This window comes from Ursus americanus, chromosome 8, assembly GCF_024610735.1.
Source record: "Ursus americanus isolate L20-20 chromosome 8, mUrsAme1.1.p, whole genome shotgun sequence".
NCBI lineage: Eukaryota > Metazoa > Chordata > Mammalia > Carnivora > Ursidae > Ursus > Ursus americanus.
The window spans coordinates 42947250-42971709 of record NC_142134.1 but is presented as its reverse complement, the minus strand read 5'-3'; the positions used below and the strand labels follow the sequence as shown (position 1 = coordinate 42971709).

Sequence of the window (24460 nt, the reverse complement as noted above, 5' to 3'; positions counted from 1 at the left end):
AATCTCGCCTCAGAAATCACACACAACCACAGACTGGAGTGCAGCCCAGGCTCAAAATGGACTACACCCAGGCGTGAACCCAAGGAAGTGAGGACAATGGGGGGGGGGGTTGGCATTTTGGAGGGTGTGTATGAGCCAGCAACCCCCATGAAGAGGCAGAGTCTACCCCTTCACCCCTTCACTCCTTGATTCTGATGTAGCACCACAATTTGTTATGACCAGTGGAAACAGAGAAATGAGCTCGTGGGGATTCTGAGCCAAAGCTGCAAGATTTGCCTTTTCGGCCGCCACCACCCTCTTGGAATGCCTCTGCTGCGCGAACAGCCTCACTAGCCCTCCTCCAGGATGGCCGGTCCCGGCGCCCTTGTTTCGGCCTCAGATGTGAGCGAGCCCAGCCACCACGACATAGAGCAAAGACGAGCTGTCCCAGCAGAGCCCAGCCCAAATTGCCAAACCAAATCACGAATAAATACATGATTGTTGTTTGAAGGCACTAAAGCTTTTGGGATGGTTTGTTATACAGCAATAGGAAACGGATACAATACGAGAAACAAGTCTACATTTTCTCATTTGTGAACTCAAGGATATATTATAGACATCCATTCATCTAAGTAGGTACAGACCTTCCTCATGTTTTAAAAACAGTTCCAGTAGGGAAATTTCATAATATAGAAATGCCAGCATGATTTAACGTACTATTTGTGGACATTCAGGTTGTTGACAACATTTTTGCTAATGCATACAACGCTTTATGAACTTTATTGCTTACATTCGCAGACGTGGAATTGCTGGATTAAGGGAATATATGCTTAAATATTTGATGGGCCACATTGTACTTCAGAATGGTTGTGCCAATTTCCATCCCACTAACAGTGTATCAAATTTTAAAGGAAAGTCCTAATAGCTAGTTTATGCCCTCTTCCTAAATTTGCTTAAATTCAAAGCCAGGGGATTGGGAAACAGAGCTGAGGTAAGGTACAGAACTATGTGAAACTAGTACTTTTTCTCAAGCTTGTACTGAGAAGAGACCAAGAAACAGAATGTGAAAATTCCGAAGGTATGTGAGAGAGAAGTAGATGGACTTTTGGCGGCAGCTGGCTCCTCCCACAGGCCCCAAAGATACTTTTTCTATCTCTGAAAGCTTTTTTGGAAATAAATTAAATACAGAAGGCTGCCAACTAAAAGCTTTTAAAAAAAATTATGACAATAATAGGCACTAAGTCTGAAGTATTAAAGTTAACAATAGTGGTTAGAGTCCTGTGAAAGTCAAACATTCACGAAACTTAAATCCAACTTGTCAGTCAAATTTTTAGACATAGCTTTTGGATGAACCTCAAGTCCCAGGAGATTCTCTGTGATCCTAGCTACACAATTAATGACGCTTAACATATAGTATGTGACCGGTACTATCCAAAGGGATGTACATACATTGTTGCATTTAATTCACACAGAAGAGAAAGAAACTAAGGCACTGAGTAAATAAGTAACTTATTCAAGTTTATGGTAGTAATAAGCAGAGAAGATGGCATTCTAATCAGTTTGATTCCAGAGGCTGTGATATGTCAACTTCTGCATGGTAGACCTGTTAGCTGCCCATTCCCAGCATTCCTCCTTCCTGGAAGAAGCTGGAGATGTGTTCCCTTCCCAGCTTTCCCTGCAGCTAGAACACATTACCCAATATTGGCCAATGGAACCTTAGGAAAAGTCAGCTGGAAGACTTCTGAGGAAGACTTTACCCCCTAATAAAAGAAAATGTAGAGAAAGTAACCCCTCTCTCCCCCCCAGCTCTGTCCCAGATATTGTGGGGTGTAAATGTGTTTCCTATAAATGTGTTGCCTCAATGTGAGGTGTAAATGTAGCAGGCTTTTTGTACCGATGCTGCCAACCTGGAAGATGGCAAAGTAGAGAGATGAAAAGAGCCTGTATCCTTGATGATATGATATGAGAAATTGGAGAAGAAAGCCATGATAAGCCAAGGAAAATGGCCTTCAACGGATCCTTCCCTCATGACTCCCAGAGGACACCAACTCTGCTCACACCTTGATCTTGAACTTCTAGCCTCTGGAAACCAGTAGGAAATAAATTTCTGTTGTGGAAGCCCACCGGGCTGTGGTATTTGTTACAGAGGCCCTAGCAGACTCATACAATGCACCACCCAGCTCTCCCTCAAGACAGCCTGCCGTGGGCGCCGTCACTGACTGACAGCCTCCTGCTGCCCCAGCACAGCCATGGCAGCTCACGCCTCGGCCGCGCCCCCCTGGGCTGCTTCCTTCTGATGACGGAGTGGGGGGGGGGGCTGGAGCTGGGTTATTCTAGCCCAACGTGGACTCTGCCGAGGGGCTGTCTTTGCACAAAGACGCCCCATTGACCTGGCAGGGATGTTCTCAAAGCGGCACTGCAGGATGAAGCGCTTCCTACCCAATCCTGCTTCGGTGCAGCCCTTCCTTCACGGGTTTTCCACTGTAATCGTGCTGAGGCTCTCTTCACCTTCCCCAGCAACCTCCCCCTCTTCATTCTTTATGGCTATGACATGGTTTACACGTATATGTAGGCATATTCTCTATCTATTTATTCTCCACCCCCTAAGTCTATTTACTGAAAAACAAATCTAAGTTTCCCAGCTAATGTGTATAGAATATTATAATTCATCCAAAGCCAAATGCAAATGGAAGTTCATACATAATTGAATAAACATTTCAAAACATTTTTCTGAGCTTAATGACACCATGTATTTCCTTTAAATAAAAAAAGAAAATTGACAACTGGACCAAGAGAATGATAAAACCTATAGGCATATCGCTAGAAGTTAGTGCAGAATGTGCTAGTGAAACTTCACAGGGTAGACCATTGCAATGTCTATTGACCATAGTGATTAAAAAAAAAAAATCAGCATCTCAGTGATTTTTAACCTCTATGTAAAACCAAGAGTTAGTCTTTGAATGCAGGGAAGGTCACCAGACAAAGCAAAGAACTCACATCTCGGCCCCTCCAGCATTTGAGGATGAGGAAAGGGAAAGTTCCCAGCTAGCCTTGTGCTAATTTTTGAATCGCAGAGCTCAGGACATAAGCCAACCAAAGTCACGCAAACATTGTGGGTAAACAGTGCCACGCCAGCCACTTCGGACCAGGCCAAACATATGGCAGGTGAAAGCGGATAACGTTTCCTCCCAAACATTTGTTTATTATTCTTTACAATCTTTGTTCTTAGAGAAGAAAAATGAGATTGGCTAGAATTGTGGATCCGTGTGTTTTTTTGCTTGCTTATTGTTTTTTATGTCTCTTTATTAGTTTTCTCACATTAAAAATTAAAGCATCCTCAGCAAAGAAAAAAAAATCTCAACAACCCAGAAGTGGATAAAGGAACAAGTGAAAGCCTCTTGGCCTTTCCTTCCTACCTCTGCCCTCCCCTTCTGCCTATGGCCATTCTGTCTCACTTGTAGATGGATAGTCCCCACCCCCCAACCTTTGGCTCACTGTTAGTCATTTGGCATGTATCCTTCTGAACTTTTTTCTGTGCACATGAAAAGAAAATAAACGATTTTAAAAGAAAATCCACTGCCACATGTTCTTGAGGGGACTAATACGTCTGTTCCCATTCTCGAACATCTCAGAAAGATGAAAGGTAGCAGATGGTCCTGTGCTCAGGACTCCCTGTCTGTATCCATGTATTCTCCAGAGACTTCCATGCCTAATTTAATTAACTGAAATTTACATAGCCGCATATGGCTGGTGGCTACCATATCGACAATGCAGGTCTACAGAAAGTCATATTTCTCCAAAGAAGATCCAATTCCCCAAAATGGAAGGAATCTGACCCATGTTCCCCTGCTCCCTCTCCCTGGGCTCCTTTTCAGTGATCCAACCCTGATCCACTTATAACTCGGTCTCTGAAAACAATAACCTCTAGATACAGGCGATAAATTTTAGAGCTGCCACGTTCATTGGAAGTGAGAATAGAGAGGGAGAATTGGGTTGTTCACCAGTTGCTGTTTCCCTTTTTGAATAAAGTAAAATATGAACTCTCCACAATCATAGTTTGTGAAATCCATGGAGTCCATTTCTATGCCTTTATGAGGACGATCACATAAACAAGTCTTGTTAGATGTTCGCACAGTAATTGCTAAGAGGCCTCCAAAGAAGGAAATCCTCAGCCTGCCTCAGTATCCCAGTCCAACGTTTAATTGGTCTCACTCTAAAACACTCAGGGGGGTATTTTGATCCTTGTCTACTTTGAGTCTTGTCTGCTTCCTGGTATTCCCTGTGGAGGGGTCACCATCTTTCTTCTTGGATTCCAATTTAGAAAAACTTCACTCAGTTTCCCTATTTGTTTTGTAAGCTTCTCATACTAGATCCTGGGTAATCGTAATAAGTTGTAAACAGCAACCTTTGCCCAAAGGGGCAGTGAGCAAATAGCTGGAAAGGTTGAAGGTGATGCTTCGTGGAGACATGTGATATCACACAGCCTGTTCTTGGAACCAGAAAGGGTATGATCTGTGACTGGTATAACACAGATGCACTCTCCCATTCAAAACTGGGTATGTGTCTTATTTTCTTCTATGTCTTCTCAACTTGTTTGTGCAGCCAGAGGCTGCTGTTTTGCACATAGGGTCATTTTGAAACTTCCAAGCGTTCTTGACGCTGCAATCATATTCAGAGTTAGTGGGTACATGTGCTAGTTTCTTTGCTTCCCAAATGACAGAAAAAAGTAAAAAAAAAAAATCGTATTTTTTTTCTGATTAACAAATTTTAGTTATTTTTTAAAATACAGAAAGTAGAAAGAAGAAATAAAAATCAGCTAACTCTTCCACTCAGAGATCACAACTAGTAAATTTTTTGGTATTATTTCAGATATTTTTCCCTGCAAGTATACACAAATATATTACCCCATTCTAAGGCTAGCAGAATCTGGAAGGTTGTGATGGCAAAACCCATTTCCATCAAGAAAGCAATCAGAAGATGGTACAAAATGTTGCATTTCTCCTGAAATCCCATTTCAGGCCAAACAGAGCCATCTAGGTGGGCACCTGGCCCTGAGCACTTTCTCTGATCTGCCTCTCCCTTCTCTCCTCCCCCATACAATCCTCGCAGTCTTTCCTAGCCCCTGCTTTCTCCCAGCGGACTCAGATCCATTCTGGAGGTTCAGTGCCTGGTGCTGCCTCATCCCTAAAGAGCTCTTTCTCCCATACAGGAAGGAGCACAGGCCTCCACGCTGCATGGAGAGATCAGCTACGAGGGCCAGCACGCTCCACCAAGTTCATCTTGTCCACCTAAATGCCCCTGCTTCCCACACTTACATCATTCTGCTTTGGGAAGCTCCACAAAGAAGGGAGCATGACTTAGTCTAGTGCTTCGAGGATAGAAAGAAACATCAATAAAACATAATTCCATCACGATCTTATGGCAATCGGGCCAGATTCCTACCCTACTCTTTAAGCCTGGATATTTTCAACTGTCAAATGGGGACAGTGCTATCTACCTCATAGGATTGTTGGGAAGATAAAATGAGCTACATGGAGAAGTTTAAATAAGGCCAACAGGAAGAGAGACCCCTAGATATCTGGCTGATTGTTCTCCAAGAGTTCCTGCAAAGTAGCAGCGCCTTTATGTTCCAGGATCTGGCCCTTAGCTTTATAGGTCCAGAATTTGGATGATTAGTTCATCCATTAGGGCTCCGGGGTGGGAGGAGCCATTGTGCATAATTTAATTGTTTAGTTAAAATATTTTTAAGGGAATTCTCACAGAATAATCTTACTAAGTGCTTTGAGGTATAATACAATTTGCATAACATTCTGAACACACGAGGTGTGGCTCAGAGGAGGCGCCATATTATTCCGTATGCTTTCCTTCATCTTCCCAGTCAAAGCATAAATTCTAATAAGAACAGGACATGGTAAAATTTGGTAGGTTATTCTTCTAAACAGCCTCATGACCCTGAGGGCAAGTTGTTCATTGTTTGGACCTCGGTTTCCTCATTCGGACAATGAGTGGTTATCTGTAAGGTGCTTTCCAGACTTCAGAGTCAGTTGTGTCTATACAGGATCTAGAATGGCACTGGAGCAAAGACAGCGCTCAGTAAATACTTGTTGATTGAAATGGGGCCAAGGTAACAAGATGCATTTTTTAAAAGCTGTTCTTCCGTGAGTGCCAGAACAAAGTGTTCCCACAAGGGTGTGGAAGAGCAGGAGACTAATGGAAGGTTTTTGGGAAACCTTCAAGCAACAGGGGAGAGTCCCCCAAACAGAACTTGGCTAGATTACCATAGAGGAAATTGCACAATTTTGGAGGAACCAGATTAAAAATGCTAACGGAAGGAGACATTCCACTTTCAAAAGACATGAAGCAGGAGGCAAGATCCATTTGTTGCTCAGAGCAAAATAATGTAGGAAGTCAAACAGCTCTAAATGTCCTCTCCCCCACAAAAGGTCTGCTCTTATTAGAGATATTTAAAAATAAGACAAAGCGTTGTCACTCCCACCAGCAGACAAAGTGCTCTAATGTTCCCATTTAAGTTCTCTTCCTTGACCCTGCATTTTCCCTTAATTGCCCTCACAGGACTAGTTGCATCACCCTTCCCCCTCCCATTTTATCTCCTTGTCCCTGAAGGGAAAAGGGTCTTTTGATATAACAATGCATGAAAGTCTCCACTGGATGAGTAAAGAAGCCCTCAGCTGTAAGGATGCACTGTGCTCCTCCCAGGTTGCACTGAGGGGAATCAATACTCTGGAGGGGAAACCGAGAGATACAACAGGAAGTGGTCGGAGAGAGAAGGCACGACAAAATGGAGATACCTATATGTTTATACTATGCAACGGGACATTTCCAACAGTGGCTGAGACTGCTAGTTGTCTCCTAACATCTATTCTCCTCTTCAGAATAGAAATTTAAGCTAGGCACATGGAAGTTCCATAAAAGAATTGATTTCCCAGCCTCCTTTGCAGTTAGATGTGGTCATGTGACCAGGATCTGGCTGGCGAAATTTGAGTGGAAGTGACGTGCATAGATTTCTTGCCATGTCTTAAAGGGAAGAACTGTGTCCTCCCTTCTCCCCTCCGCACTTCGGCTGGAATGTGGATATTAAGGTGTGAGCTACAGCAGCTATCTTGGGCCATCTTATGAACTGAACTCCATCCTCTTCAAACTCATATGTTGAAGGCTTAACTTCCAATGTGACTGTATTTGAAGATAAGGCCTTGAAGGAGGCAATTAAGGTTAAGCAAGTCATAGGGTGGGGCCCTAATCCAACAGGACTGGTGTCCTTATAAGAAGAAGAGACACCAAGGGCAGGCATACACAGAGCAAAGGTTATATGAGGCCACAATGAGAAGACAGCTATCTGCAACTCAGGAAGACAGTCCTCACCAGAAACCAACATTGCTGGCACCTTAACCTTGGACTTCCAGCTTCCAAAACTGTGAGGAAATAAATTTCTGTTGTTTAAGCCCCCCAGTCTGTGATATTTTTTTTTATGGCAGCACTAGGAGACCAAAACAGGTCATGAGACAAAAGTCACCTGTTGAGGATGACAGAACAATAAGATTCAAAGGAGCCAGGTTCATGGTGGTTGTGAAGTTGCCGTACCAGCCCTGGGTCACCTTCCTGATCTTCTAAATGAGAGCAAACTTCTATGAAATCACTGTAATTTGGGGGTCTTTGTTAAAACATCAAAGTTTGTTCCCAAACTAATATAGCAACCCTCTTAGGTAAAGAAGGATTGATAGTCCAAGAGAAACAGTCCTCTGTTGTATGTTTGTAGTTAGTTATAATGTTTAACTTAACTGAATGGTAATGTCCGTTAATACGTCATTTATAGTGAGTAAAATCATTCTCAAACGTATGCTTTTGTCTTACAACCTGATTAAAGTCCCTAACTGAATATTTTTTTAAAAGATTTATTTATTTATTTGAAAGAGAGAGAGAGAGAATGAATGAGCAGGGGCAGAGGGAGAGGGAGAGAATCTCAAGCAGACTCCCCGCTGAGCTTGGAGCCTGACACAGGGCTCACTCTCATGACCCCGGGATCATGACCTGAGCTGAAATCAAGAGTTAGACGCTTAACCAACTGAACCACCCAAGAGCCCCCTTAACTGAATATTGATTGAAAACAATTATTTGCACCAAGATGATCTCCACTAATGTAGGCTCTGCAAACTGCTATCCCTACAGGCGTGCTCTGATACCTCTTTGTAGCTGCCCTGCTCTGCCGTCTTCCATTAGATACAAAAGGAGGTGGCACTGGAGATTCAGGATAAGGACAGGCACTCATTGTGTCTGTTACACTTCTGACTTGTAGTCTCATGCACCCTCAGAGAGGGTACAGAGAGATGAAAGCAGAGAGATAAAAGCAGAGATGAAGCAGAGAGATGAAAATTATATTCCGCAACTGTTGCCATCAGAAATGTCAGAACAAGAATTTATTATTATGGAAATGATTTTGTGGTGAACTTACATTGATTATACTGGTTGGTTATTATTTTTAAAGAGCTCAGAGCTTAAATCAGTTCCTCCTTTGATTAGACTATGCATTCACAGACTTTAAAACTCATCCTTTAGAATTTCTTAAAAGCAACAAAGTTAATATTCTTGAAATAACTTTGCAAAGCAGATAGAAGGGGTGTGTTAAGCTCATTTGTTTTGGTGTATGGAAACCTCTCCTATATCATGATTCTGAAGGCTGGCTGTATGGCCGGTGAGCTATGTATACAGTGCACATGTGTGTATATACAATACACTTACACACTCTGTATGCTCTTTGTCCTCTACCTCTCAAAAGTCCTCTTCAGCATTCAGGCTACCTCTGCATTTGCCTATTTCCTGCTACATGTGCTATTTCTCTGTATCTGGCCCAGTTTCTTTCCTCTCAGTTTACAATAACCATCCCACCCACTACGGATACAGAAGGACAGCCTCCCCCCCTCACTGTTGATACAGCGCTCTTAAAATGTTAATACTGCTCTTAAAATGGATGGCAATATCTTCGCTGAGGATGTTAAGGATGCATGAAATCAAGTATAAACTTTCAGTTTGTCAATCTTGTAGTGTGGGAACCTGACCTCTGAAATACAGGCCAGCTCCTATCCTTCCATCTCAAAAAAGTTCCCTTTCTCCAGCTTTTTAAAAAACATACAGTTACTGAGCATCTATTATGTGCCAGATGTCATATGAGCTTCTTTCGCACACCCTGTCTCAATGAATTTTCATAGACCGTTGATATTGTCTGTATAATATCACGTATTATTTTCTTCCTTGCTAACAGAACCTGGATTTTGTTTGCAGAGGAAATAGACCCAGACAAAGCTTGCTTTCCCACATTCCTCGGCTGCTAGCGGTGACCATGTGACTAGCTGGCCAATGACATAAGTATACTGAGGAAGAGAGGTGGTTCTGGAACTGTAATACAGAGACAGCTGGCAGTACCCCACCGTCTTCCATCTGCCTGAAACTCAGATGTGATGGCTGGAGTTGTGGCAATTATCTTGCAATGGTGAAGATGTCAGTCCTAACATTACTGAGGTGCTGAACCAATGTCAGCAACTGTCAACTTCCAGATTTTGTGTTATGTGAGAAAAAACAAACAACCCCTTGTCTGAGCCAGTAAAGTCTTCAGTTGTTTGCAGTGCTGTAATCCTAACTGACTCCGCTCACGAGGATACTGAAGTTGGTTTTAATTGTTGCCTTTTTTCCTTTTCTTCATTTTTACGATATTTTCAGTCCATTTGTTTTTCCTTCCGGCTTTTTATCCTGATCCTTTTCCCATCCAGTGTTTCTGCTTGACTTTATTTTCTTTTTGGCTTTTTTCCTCCACTGCTTTTCTTCCTGGAGTGTTAAGGCCGATCTGCTATATGAGGAGGTGTGATTCAGTCCAGGAAAAAAGTGATGTGGCTTTGGTATCACTGTGGCCATCCCTACTTACCTAACTCTAACCTACTCACACACCCAAACACACACACGCACGCACACACAGACCCCTTGAAGGTTGTGGGAAGGAAAGAACACAGAGTTTGCCTTCAGTCTTAGGTGTCCTGTAAAGAGTAGTGATTTTTATGCCCTATAAGGGCCTTTGCATTGTTGCTGCTGGTGGCTTACATCATAATCGTTTCCTCATTCTCCCTTCCCCATCCTTCCGCATAACCTTGATAGTTTTCAGTTTACAGGAAGGGCTATTCATGCTTATAGAATATAGACACCCTCCTCACCTCTCTGCCACAAATCACCAGGAATCACCTGAAACTGTTCAAAGGATCATCCTAATTCCATTCCTCCTTGCCTGTGAACGGTCAGTTCCCATCTGTTCATGCACACAGTTCGGCTCTTCCAGTAGTGTCCTTAATATATTAATCATGATCATGTTAAAGATACTTTGCGGTATTTCAGCATCTCTAAGCAGTTCTGTTGCTTCCTTTGTCTCTCAACAATGGGTCTCATAGAAATAGAGAACAGATTGGTTGCCAGAGGTTGGGGGTGGAGGAGTGGGGGAAGTAGGTGAAGGTGGTTAAAAGGTACAAACTTCCAATTCTAAGACTAATAAGGTCTGAGGATGGGCTGGACAGCACAGTGACTATAGTTAACAGTACTGTAGTTTATATCTGAAAGTTGCTAAGAGAGTAAATCTTAAAAGTTCTCATAAGAAAAAATCTGTGACAAGACTAAGCTATGTGGTAATCATTTCATAATCCATACATTATCAAATGATTGCATTGCATACTTTCTATTTATACAATGTTATATGTCAATTACATCTCAATAAAACTGGGGGAAACACAATTTTAAAAAACAATGGGTTTCTTTTTTCCCTTTGCTTTTTTGTATCTCTTTATTTTTCAGGGACTGGCAGGCATTACGCTTGAAGAACAGTAGAGACTGAGATCAACGATATTCACTCCCAGAAACGGGCATGCCTCTTCTTCTGTCTGGCCAGTAGTGTGGGGAAACTGAGTCAATCTGCTCAGCAGCTCAGCTGGGTTTATTTTCATTACCGCTCTCATTACCTTCACTGCACTACTGACTTCAAATGCCTCTCACGGTATGCTGTCTACATTTTGCTTAGTGAAGCGCCTTGAATTCTAGAATAATTTTGTCTGTGTTTCTGCTCCGCCTTCAGACTTCAGCTGTGCCTGCTTGCTGACACCACCGAGGGCTCTCCTTCCCTGCTCTTGTTCCTCCTCCAGTAGTAGAAAATTGGTGCTTGTTGCTTGGTGCCAGGCTCCTGACTGGGGAGCAGGAGGGGCTTCTCAGGTCTCCTGGATCAGCTTCAGTTTTAGGCAACGACTGTGCCCTTAACCTTAGAGGTACAGCCTCTCTGTATCCTGCTCGTCCACCTCCCCCCAGCCCACAGGGCCACATACAATGTGACTGCTGGGGCAAGAGACATGTTTCTGTCCCTGCGGCAGCAGGAGCAGACCCCTGCTTTGTATCAGTGCAAGATCTGGGCGCCGAGAGGTTTTCCTGCCCCTCCTCCAGGGCGGATGGGTTTTGCCTCTATTCTTCCTCCAGGAGCAATGGAGTTTCTCCTGGTTCCTTTGGTGGGGGCCTGCAGGGCAGGCAGGAAGGAGGCTTTTATACCCCCCCCATCCAAAGTCAGAGGGGTGCTCTTTCTACCTCTCTCGCAGGAGCCCTGAGGGTAAGATGTTCATACTGCATTTCCCCCAGTAGCTTAAGACTTTGCATCGGATGACAGAAAGGTCGACAGTGATTTTTGCCTGTTCTCCAATGACATCTTATCATCTCCTACACACCTGGGCCACTGAGGGGTGCTCTCTCTGTCTTGCTCCGCCCTCTATCTTTGTGAACACCTGTGAGAGGCCCAAGGAGAAGAGGTGGAGAGTAAGAACCCCCCTTGTGTCTGTAGCTTGCCCTTTAACTACACTGGTACGTCGGCACATACTAGGTCTTTAGGAATTTGCTAAAATGTTAGCTTGTTTCTTCTTACTTCTTTGGCAGCGACCTCTTCTCTCTGTGCCTTGCCACAAGCAAAACAGGCTGTGCATCTCATTTCTCCTGGGAGAATCTTGTCACTTTTTTTGAGCTCCATTTCTTTGGTTGCCTTGAGACCTCAGCTCTCTGATGAGCTTAAGAAAAGTTATAATTTTATAGATTATCCAGATTTTTCTCACTGTTAGCATGGGAACAATGTACTCTTGTGGTTTTCTACATCCTAAGTAGAAGCAGAACTTTGAGGAATTATATCAGTTTTAAGTTTAAAATGTGTCCCAAATCTGACCACCTCTCACCATCTTTACTGTTTCCTCTCTGGTCTCTCTATCATCAGCCCTCACTCATATTATTACAAAAGTCTTCTAACCAGAACCCCTGCTTTTGCCCTTACTTTGCATACAGTCTTTTCTCAATGTGTCATCCAAGGTGATCTTTTTAAGCCTTAAATCAGATCATGGCACTTTGCTCAAATGTCTCCAAAGGTTCCGTACTTAAAATAAAAATCAAAGTCCTTGAAATGACCTCCAGGGCCTTGCATGAGCTGTCCTCATTTCCTACTGCCCTCTCCCTTGCTCGTTCTGCTCCAGTCACTTTGGCCTGCTTGCTGTGCCTTGAACATGTCAGGCATGTATTACCCTGAATGCTTTGCAATGGCTGTTCCCTCTCCCTGAATCTCTCTTCCCCCAGCTATCTGCATGATCATCCCCTTGTCTCCTTCAAGTCTCTGCTTAAATGACTTCCTTGACAAAACTATTTAAATTGCTTCCCCTCCCCTCCCTATAAGGCTAATCTTGCTAACCCTGACCTCCCTCTTACTCTATATCACACTGACCACCTTCTAACATGCTATGTAATTTACTTATTACCTTCTTGTTTCTTTTCTGTCTTTCTCTGCCAGATTGTAAACTCTGAAAGTAGGAAGAATTTTTATCTTTTTGCTTTCTGACCCATCCTAGGTAGCTAAGGCCACGCCTACAAGGTCGGAGTTGCTTATATAAATATTTGTTGAATAAGTGACTTCATGGCAGCAGCATATCATGGATTGAAATGGTGAAGGAGCTCTGCACACCCACCACTGTCGCAGCAGACGAGTAATGTTGAGGCTGTGAACCATAAGATATGGAACACAGCACAGCATGCAGAAGGTAGAACATACCCGCACAAGGGCACACCATTCATTTGCAAGCACTCATACACAATACGTATGAAACATACTGGAGTGGGTGCTGGTACTGATGGGAGATAAAAGGGAAGAAGAAAGAAAGAACAATGGAAAGAAGGAAAGAAAAGAATTGAAGGGATTTCCCAAGGACAAATGATAAAAATGCATCATGAAATGAGGAATGTGAATTAATTTGACACTAGGTATGTGAGGTTAAAAAAAATGCATTTCAGCACTTTTACTAACTCAAATTGTTCTTCCCTTCCATGAGTCAGAACAGAAAGGGTTTATGTACTGTAAATGTTTATGTGCCCAACACGGGAGCACCCAAATACATAAAACAGTTAATAACAAATATAAAATAATTGATAATAATACAATAATATATATATCTGTAAAACTATAAAGCACTTAGGAAGGCAATTAGATAAAATGAGAGTGGGAGACAAACCATAAGGGACTCTTAACTCTAGGAAACAAACTGAGGGTTGCCAGAGGGGAGGTGGGTGGGGCGATGGGGTAATTGGGCGATGGGCATTAAGGAGGGCACTTGATGTAACGAGCACTGGGTGTTACATGCAACTGATGAATCACTAAATTCTACCTCTGAAACTAATAATACACAATATGTTAACTACATTGAATTTAAATAAAACATTTTAAAAAGAAAAAGTAATAAGTAAAAAGAGGTTCAGGATACTTGTGATGTTTGGCGCCACTGAAAAATCTGCAAATACAGTTAAGCATGTATTTCCAATACTATAATTGCCATTAATAAAAGTTGAAATCAAATTGTAAAAAAAAAAAAGATCCCATTTACAATTGCCCCAAAACAATAACATATCTACGCATAAACTTAACCAAAGAGGTGAAAGGCCTGTACTCTACAAACTATGAAACGCTGATGAAAGAAATTCAAGTTGATGCAAAGAAATGGAAAGATATTCCACGCTCCTGGATTGGAAGAACAAATATTGTTAAAATGTCTATACTACCCAAAGCAGTCTACACATTGAATGCAATCTCTATCAAAATACCAACAGTATATTTTTCACAGAATAGAACAAACCATCTTAAAACTGGTATGGAACCACAAAAGACCTTGGATAGCCAAAGCAACCTTGAAAAAGAAAATCAAAACTGTAGGTATCACAATTCCAGATTTCAAGTTATATTACAAAGTGGCAGTAATTAAAACAGTATGGTGCCTGGTTAACAATAGACACATCAATGGACTAGAATAGAAAACCCAGAAAAAAATTCACAATTTTATGGTCAATTAATCTTCAACAAAGGAGGAATTAATATACAATGGAAAAAAGACACTCTCTTCAACAAATGGTGTTGGGAAAACTGGACGGTCACATGCAAAAGAAAATGGACCACTTTCTTTTGCCATACACAAAAATAAACTCAAAATGGATTAAAGACTTAAATGTGAGTCCTGAAACCATAAAAATCCTAGAAGAGAGCACAGAGTATAATCTCTCTGACTTTGGCCATAGCAACAGTTTTCTAGACATGTCTCCTGAAGCAAGAGAAACAAAAGCAAAAATAAACTATTGGGACTACGTCAACATAAAAAGCTTCTGCACAGAGGAAGCAATCAACAAAACTAAAAGACAACCTACAGAATGGAAGAAGATATTTGCAAATGACATATCTGATAAAGGATTAGTATCCAAAATATAGAAAGAACTGATACAACTCAATACCCAAAAAACAAATAATCCAATTTAAAAATTGGCAGAAGATAAGAACAGGCATTTCACCAAAGAGGACATCCAGATGGCCAACAGACACATGAAAAGATGCTTAACATCCCTCATCATCAGGGAAATGCACATCAAAACCACAATGAGATGCCACCACACACCAGTCCGAATGGTTAGATAAAAAAACACAAGAAACAACAGATATTGGCAAGAACGTGGAGAAAAAAGGAACCCTCTTGTGTTACTGGTGGGAATGCAAACTGGTGTAGCCATTGTGGAAAACAATATGGAAGTTCCTCAAAAAGTTAAAAATAGAATTACCCTACAATTCAGTAATTGCACTACTGGATATTTACCCAAAAAATACAAAAACACTAATTCAAAAGATATAAGCTCCCCTATATTTATTGTAGCATTATTTATAATAGCCAAACTATGGAAGCCATCTAAATGTCCATCGATAGATGAATGGTTAAAGAAGATGTGGCATATACACACAATGGAATATTACTCAGCCTAATAAAGAACAAAATCTTGCCATTTGCAACAATACGATGGTTCTACAGGGTATAATGCTGAGTGAAATAAGTCGGTCAGAGAAGGACAAATACCATAGGATTTCACTCATATGTGGCATTTAAGAAACAAAACAAATAAGCAAAGGGGGGAAAAAAGAGAGAGAAAAATCCAGAAACAGACTCTTAACTATAGAGAACAAACTCATGGTAACCAGAGGGGAGGTGGGTGGGAGGATGGGGGAAATAGGTGATGGGGATTAAGGAGGGCACTTAACACAATGAAAAAAAAAAAGAATGAAAAAAATGCACTTTAGCACTTGTACTAACTGAAACTGTTCTTCCCTCCATGAATCAGAACAGAGAGTGACTATTTACCGTGATTTCACTGCTCAGTTAGGGAACCTGTAGTTCAGGTGAATAAATGATGCAGGAGTTAAGACCAAGAAGATCTAAGGCCGCCGCGCTCGGTGTCTCTGTAAGTGGTGTGACGTCACTCAGAGACGCAGCTGTCAGCCAGCTCTGCAATTTATGTCTTCAAGTTCTCGTCCCAAGACTGATAGATTTCCTGTCCCTAGCATTAACTGTTTCTCCCCCTCTCCTATCTTTTACCAAAATGTTTTCAAAGACAAATTCTCCTTTAACTATTTGTTGTTGTTGTTGTTAAGAACAATAATGTGCTTTTTGAGTTTATGAAGTTACCTACCTACATACGACAGTAAACAACTGAGTAAAAGAAATCCTAAAGTAAAGAGGCCAGTTGTAAGCAACATCAAATGGAGGGGCTCAGTCCCATATGGCTCATACATTCTGGAATTTTCCTAGGACAGAGGAGCATCACGCTTCTCTGAACAGGAGACACATATGCATTTATTATGAAACTTTCCTATTCTGACCTGCACAGGACCAACATTTTGTTCCTACTAAACCGAGCAAGTCCTTACTTTGTCCAATTCTTAGATGTCTGTGTTTTACATGATTTTTTTTATACCCCAAACTCGAAAAGAAATGACCTACCACCTTCCATGAAGAGATGTATCCGGAGAAAGGGTGAGGGGGTAAGGCAATGGCAGCGTGGCCAGGGCCTGGGGCTGTGCAGCCCGTGGGAGCCTCATTCCGGGCGTGTCTGGGGACTGGCAGACATCTGTGCTCTGAAACAGAAACCACCAGAAAAGTCACTGGTGAAGCTGCACTGGTCGGTTGAGAAACAGGTTAGGACAGAATCCAAGGACATCGCGAGTGAAGCTGGCGAAAGGAAATGCAGCTCGTTGGAAGAGAATGGGTTGACAACTCTCCAGCATTTCTTCTCCCTCACGTGCTGCTTACAAAGCAAGTTTTCCCGGGGTTTTCAGGATAAATGGGCCAGAGACATATGGATTCTATTTTCCCAGAAACTCAGATGTCTTCCACAATGAAGTGGAAAACTGCTCAGAAAATACACACCAGAGGTTACCCCAGGTCCTCAAACCTTCTAAACATATTTTACACTATTTTGCTGATTTTTAAAAACTAAGTCAATCTCTAGACATGAATAAGTTCTTAACTCGAATAATGAATAATAGTAAATGGTCATTTTTCACCCCTCCCAGGGCCTGGCCAAGACCTGGGCACCCGCAGCCTGGGGAGAATTTCTGGAACTGTAGGCTGTTGCTGGCTGCTTCCTCCTCCTGCTCTCGGACCCCTCAATCCCCTCTTCTGTTCTCCAGTAGCGTGTGACGTGTGCAGCTGACAACAGAGGGAGAATTCCTGGGGAGAGCAGGTGAGAGCTCATTCATTCATTCAAAATGGCTTCGCGTGCATCCACGTATGCATCCAGCAAATGTTTACTGTTGCTGAGCGCTGCTCAGGTCGGCCGTGTGACACAGACTGCATCAGCCTGCAGCAGCTGCTGTAACGAAAGCACCACAGACCGGACGGCTGAAATCACCAAGATGTGCTGCCTCCCAGCTCTGGACGCCGGAAGCCTGAGGTCCAGGTACTGGCAGGGCTGGCTGCTTCTGTGGGCTGTGTTCCATGTGTCTCTCAGTTTCTCGAGCTGTTTCCGGCGATCTTGTGGTTCCTTACCCTACCCTCTGCCTTCATCCTCACGTGACATGCTCCCTGCAGGTGTGTCTGTCTCCAAATTTCCCTTTTCTGAAGGACTCCAGTTGTACTGGAAAAGGTCCTCAGTGATGGCTGCATTTTAACTTGATTACCCCTGTAAAGACCCTATCTCCAACCAAGATCCCATTCCACGGTACTTAAAGAAATGAATTTGGGAGAGGGCACAAAATGTAACTCATCACGTGGACTGAACCCTCTCTGACCTGCTGCTTCAGCCCCTTGTATGAGTCCCTTGTAGCTACAGACGTGTGGCATCTTCACAGAGCCGTGCTCCCTTCAACCTGGGGTCCAAGCATGCCCAGTCTTTCCAGGAAGTAGGAAATCTGCCTAGGAGGTGCTCCCTGCAGGAGCTTCCTTAAAAGAACATGAGAAAGAACCTGAATCCCCATTTAATCCAGAAAGCGAATGGGTTGCATGGATTCCCTTTTCTGAGACAGAAGACAGCGCATGGTGGTATTGCCTCAATGCCCTAAGCTAGCATCATTTATTTTTTGCATTATGTAAAATATACTTTGAATATAATTCTTTTTCTTTCTTGTTTTGGGGGGTGAGGGGAGGGACAGAGGGAGAGAGAGAAAGAAAATCTTAAGCAGGCTCCATGCCTACTGCAGAGCCTGACGTGCGCCTCAAACTCACAACCCTGAGATTGAGACCTGAGCTGAAATCAAGAGTCACACACTTAACCGACTGAGCCACCCAGGTGCCCCTCTCTTTTTCTTTAACCAATGAATCATTACGATTTTGTCTGGGGGAGTAAAGGAGAATTTCACAATATTATATAGCAACATGTTACCTAACAGAAAGAAAACCACTCTAAAATATTATTTTCAGATTTCTTCAGTCAGCATTAAACATTTGCATTATACTCATAGAATCAGGGAATTTTAAGGCTAAACACGTCTTTGGAAACCAACTCATTTAACTAAGAAAGCTTTACATTTAGCTAAGAAGAGAAGGTTAATTTGAGGGGACGGTTCAGCTAATATTCACCATGTGCCAGGCATGGGCTAAGCACTCTCCGTGGAATATTATCTGGTTTTCCCGCGTGGCTAGGAAGTGTTGGAGCTGAGATGGGAACAGAGGGACCATGACTCCAGAGCCAAACTCTTAACCACTACACAGTTGTTGCTTAGTGGCGGACCTGGCGTTTGCAGCCAGGCCTCCTGAACCCAATCCAGTGGTTTTCCACTGTCCCAGCCCACTTTCTACCTTGCCTTACTCCATTCACACCATGCACACAACTGCTGGAACAATTTCTGGTAAGTACGACCGCCATCATAACATTCTGCACACACACCTTCAATCTCTTGCCTACCGAGACAGAAATTTTTAGTATTGTTTTTTAGACTTCCTTTGTGTGCATTCCTGGACTCTTCAGCCAAACTTGGCTCTAAGCTCTTCTCTAAAAGAGGCCTGTTTGTTCTGCCCTTGCCCAAACCGTTTTCTGTGCCTTGACTACCCTCCCCAACTTTGCTTTAGGACAGTCTAAATCTTTCCTCTCTATGCACTTTTTTTTGTTCTAACAGTTGCAATTTTCAGTGCCAGATATTTTCAATATCCATTTCCCCTTTTCTTCTTTTAGAAATAGAATTTCTGAGGTTTAGCTAGGCACATGGCTCCCTGGAAAGAAGACAGTCCCCAGCTTCCCTCATAACTCGGTGTGGCCATGTGATTAGTTTCGGACAAGGGTCTGTGAGCAGAAGCAGGGGGTGCAATGACGGGTCACACCTAGAGGACCCAGGCGCTCCCTTCTCCCTCTTTCGCTTCCTACTGCAGGAAATGCAGACCCAGTGGATGTGTGGGGAGTGATACCATCTCCAACCGTGGAGATAAAGGCAACACTTTTAGTGACGGCAGAGCCAAGAGCTAGAAGGATTCTGGTCCCCAGCACAATGGACCTGTTGCATCAATGGCCTATGCCCAGACCATTATGTGAAAGAGAAATATTTCCGCCTTGTTTAAACCACTGTTTGGTCTTGGTAATTCTTAGTTCTCTTTGTTGCAGCAGCCTACCTGTATCCTCGGGAATGCATTCTTGCTTCTTTGACCACCTGTGGTCCTTTGTGTTTTTCCTAAAGCATTTCTTCAATTTACCACGTAACAGAGAAAATCTTGGATTTTTTATTAAGTTTATATTTTAATTCCAGTTAGTTAACCTACAGTGTTATATAAGTTTCGGGTGTACAATATAGTGATTCAACACGTCCACACAGCAAGTGCGCTCCTTTACCCCCAACACCTGCTTCACCCGTCCCCCACCCACCTTCCCTCTAGTAACCATCAGATCGTTCTCTACAGTTAAAGGTCTGTGTCTTGGCTTGTCGCTCTTTTTGTTCCCTTTGCTCATTTGTTTTGTTTCTTAAATTCCACATATGAGTGAAAACATATAGAAAACATGGGATTTTAAGTTAAATAATGCTGTCTTTGAATTACTGCTCCCCCACTTACCAGCTGGGGAAGCTGACTTAGCCTCTCTGAGCTTCGGAGTCCTAACCTGAAAACACTGGTGCTAATGATATGTGGAGTAACTTTCCACTACTCGGAGCTCCCTCTCTAGCATGATTTTCATCAGCCTGTGGGGACCCTGTGAGTCACTCTTCTCCACTATAGGAAAATACCAACCACAGAAACCAAAACGTTCACATCTGCTCCTCAGGCACCCTCTCCCACGATGTGAGCTGGAAATGCTGACACATTCTCCAGCTCGCCCTGTGCTACAATCTGGGCAGACATCACCCCTCTGTTTGTCAATGCAAGGCTATGATTCACCCTTCCTCTATCCAACTCCTTGCATAAAGAAATTATTATAATTCCAACTTCACAGCTCATTCTCCACACACCCGTCGATGCTTGCTGTTCCAGCTCATGGAGGGTCGCGTGGATCGAGCTTCTCTGTCAGATCAGCAGGGTCCCACAAGGACCACACTCCTCCGTGGCCTGCCTCGCCAGCCTGACCTTGCCTCTGCCCAGTGTCCGCTTGCTCTGGTTTTCAACAGCACAATCATGATAAAGCTCTCCTTGGCATTCTTATCCTGTCCCGTTTATAGAAGGCTCATCACTTAGGGATTTTCATTCCCAGCACAGGATGGGAAAACTCAGGGCTGTGCCCTGCAGAAAGCCCATCTCCCTCCTTATATGTATCCTCAGCCGTGTCAGGACTAGGGGTGCCTCACCACAATCTTTCTCTGCTGTCTCGCATGTGGCTAGCGGTTTGCAGATGTTTTCCATCAAGCATCTCCATCTGTAAATAATGCTGGGCATGCATCTCCCAACATACACATATTTAGTATGTAATAATATAGGTACTACTCTGCCAACATCAAATTAATAAGACACCTATGAGGATAGATATGAAAGAGCATAAGAAATACCCAAGTGGCAGTTCAAATATTTCCCATCCACACACCCAAGATTCGTCTTGCACATCTCTGAGCTGCGTATCCCCCTCTCTGGAAACGTCTGAGCTACACACGCTAAGTTTCCTCACCGGCATGCAAGCTCTGTATGAGGATGGAGATTCTGTCACGTCTTTGCTCCTGCATCCCAGGGTTTCTGCATCCCTCCATCTGTCTCACGGGACACACTGTGTGTAAATATCAGTGCGTGAGTCCCAAACTTTTATTTGCCGCATGACTCCTCACCTCTGTCTACCAGCTTTACCTGTCTCTCCTAAGATATTTGAAACTGAACACACACCAGACTGAGCTCTCTGTCTTCCCACCCTGCAACACGTTCCCCCCCCGCAAAGCAACTTCATTTGCTCTTCTCTACTTCACACCTGCCCTCCTGTGGCTAAACCGGCTGAAGTTAAACACACAACCAGACTGCCTGATCACACTTTAAATTAAGCACCATGTTATTCGGCCATGAGGAAGAAGGAAATGCCGCCATTTGCAACAACATGGATGGATCTTGAGGACATTGTGTTAAGTCAGACAGAGAAATACAAATGCTGTATGGTCTCACTTATATGTGGAATCTAAAAGAGCCAAGCTCATGGAAACAGTGTGGAGCTCCGGAGAGCTGTTGGTGGTGAGAATATGATGAGCACTGGGTGTTAGATGCAACTGATGAATTACATCTGAAACTAATAATATAGTATATGTTAGCTAGTTGGATTTAAATTTAAAAAAATTAAAAAAACACTTGTCAATATCTTCTGGCTCTTAAATTTACACTCTCTGCAATTTGTGGAAGATGATCAGAAATGGAAAAAAAATAGGAAGGTATATAGGACTATGTGAATATGGAATAACAATCTTTTTTTTTTTTAAGGAAACCAGAATGTATCTAGTTGAAGCTGTCCTTCCCCATAGTTGTCTCGTTACATTATCCACTTAATTTATTGTTGATGCTGACAATAAATGTTTTTGGAGGTAATTTGGAACTACCAATTTGCAAGTCACATAATAAAATATTTCATTAAAAAGAAAAGAAAAGAAAAGAAAAGAAAAGAAAAGAAAAGAAAAGAAAAGAAAAGAAAAGAAAAGAAACAGAGTAGGATGCTGGTTGCCAGCGCTGGGGGCGGGGGAGATGGGGATATGTCCATCAAAGAGGGCAAACTTCCAGTTATAAGATGAGTAAGTTCTGGCGATCTATTGTACAGCTTGGTGACTGTAGTTAACAATTCTGTTATATACTTGAAAGTGGCTAAGAGAGTAGCTTTTAGAGGCTCTCATCACAAAAAAGAAATGGTAATTATATGACATGATGGTGGTGTTAACTAACACTACTGTGATAATCACTTCACAACATGTAAGTGTATCAAATCGACGCATCGTACACCTTAAACTTATACAATATCATATGTCAGTTATCTCTCAATAAAGCTGGATAAAATTTAAGGATAAAGATAAAAATCTCTTAGGTGAGCACTCACCGTGGTCTGGCAATCCTATTATATCTGCTATCCAACTTACTCTCTCCTGACTTTGTGGCTTCTCAAATTTCCAACATTCCTCCCACTTCCTCACTCTGAGCTGAATATTTTCCCGAGAACAGAAAAACAGCTGGGGAGGACTCCTGGAAGGACCAGCACCTGTGCCTGTATGCCCCGCCACTCCTCCTCCTCCAGCAAGGGGGAAGTACCTGTTCCTAAGACCACACCCTCCACTCGTGCACTGTTTCATCCCTCCCGCTTAGGCAAGTCTTCCACTCCCACAATTCACCCCCCCTTCTCCTGTATTGTTAGCTTTCCTTTCTCTATTAAATAATTTCCATCTGTACATAAATAAGTTGCAGAAACAAAACAAAATAAATCTCCTTGGCCTCCTGTCCCCATCCAGCTCTTACTCCATCTCCCTGTAGCCTTGTAACACAAAGATGCTTGTAAGAGCCACCTATAGTCCTTATGTTCACTTTCTCACTTCCCAGTCTCCTTGTGTTCTGTCACCACCAACTTTTGCCAAAACAACCCTTGTCAAGGTTGCCAATGACCTCCATCTTACCATGTCCAATAGTCAATTCTCAGGTCTCGTCTTAGGAGAATTCTCAGCAGCACTGGGCATGGAAGATCACTCCTTCATGAAACAATTTCTTCAGTTGGTATTTGGAATACCATCCTCTCAAAGATATCTCACCAACATTTCTTTCTCTTTCATTGGCTGCTCTTCCTTCTCCACTCAACCACTATTATCTTGAGTGAACAAGAATCAATCCCAGGACGTTTCTCTTGGAGTGGTGATCTCATTCAAAGTCATGACATCAAACACCTTGACATTTTTATCAATTTATCTCAACCCAAGCCTTCCCTATGAGCTCGGACCTGTGTATCTAGCTGTCTCCCCAAACTTCCTCTTGGATGTTGAATAGGTTTTCCAAGTGAAATATGCCTGAAACTTTTGATTTCCTCTTCAATGGCCTTAAAACCTAATCCTGCGCAATGCTTCTCAACCTCAGTAAAGAGCACTAACATTCACAGATTTCCTCAGGTGAAGAATCTAGGAGTGATTCTTGATTTCCATCAGCAAATCCTGATTTTTCCACCCTCAAACAGAACAAAAGGCTATCTACTTCTCAACACTTTCACTGCTACAACCTGACTTGCTACCATCTTTTTTTTCTTTCTTTCTTTCTTTTTTTTTTTTTTTTTTTTTTTTGCTTAGACAACTGCTTTCATTCTTGTATCCCTGAAATTCACTCCGTACTCCACAACCAGAATGATTTCAATGACAACATCAACAATGGTCAAACTGTGTTGCCCCCCTTGCTCAAAGTCATCCCATGGCTTCCCAACACACTTTGAATAAAATCCATGCTCACCATCATGGTGGAAGTTGTAAGGATCTAGCCCCTGCCTACCCCCTCCTTTATCCCATTAATTAACTTACTGACCTTCAGCCACACTGACCTTCTCCTTGTTTGTCAAACAAGCGTCCCTTGTTTCAGTCACAGCTTCTTTATGCTCATTATTCCCTCTGCCAGAGGGTATCTTTTCCTCTGGGTCTTTACATAGCTTTCCTGGGTTCTAACATCACCTCCTCAGAGAATTGTCCCCTGACTCCTTCATAAAATTAACATTGTGCTCATCTTTTTACCATGCTTTATGTTTTGTCATAAGACTTTTTACAATCTGAAATAATACTATCTCTTTGTTTACTTACTGACAGTCTCTTTCACCTGGGCTTTCTCTGCTTTGCTCAAAGCTGTATTACCAGTGCCTAGATTCATGCCTGGTACTTAGATTCTTAGTAGTCGAATCTAAGTAGTAGTACTAGAATCTTAGTAGTAGATTCTTAATAAATATTTGTTGTGAACTTATATATTTACCTCAATTGCCCAAAAGACACTTGGGGGAGTCATTCCAGTCCGTTTCTGCTCAAGCCAGGCCCCTCTCCTCCTTGACCACAGGTCATTAAGTCCTCTAGAATCTGCTACTTGATCTCTTTTTTTAAATTCTTTATTTAAATTCAGTGTAGTTAACGTATACTGTATTATTAGTTTCAGAGGTAGAATTTCGTGACTCGTCAGTTCATATAACACCCAGTGCCCGTTACGTTAAGTGCTCCCTTTAATGCCCACCCATGTCCCCTCCA

The 24460-nt window shown here is 42.6% G+C and overlaps 1 protein-coding gene across 1 annotated transcript in view; it reads right to left on the bottom strand.

Moving 5' to 3' along the window:
- Positions 1 to 16458, bottom strand: part of LNX1 (ligand of numb-protein X 1) — a 198890-nt gene extending 182432 nt beyond the window's left edge. Inside the window, exon 1 of the mRNA XM_045816007.2 lies at positions 16341 to 16458. The gene's annotated coding sequence lies outside the window, so the exon portion shown is untranslated. The remainder of the gene's footprint in view (positions 1 to 16340) is intronic.
- Positions 16459 to 24460: the final 8002 nt, after the last annotated feature.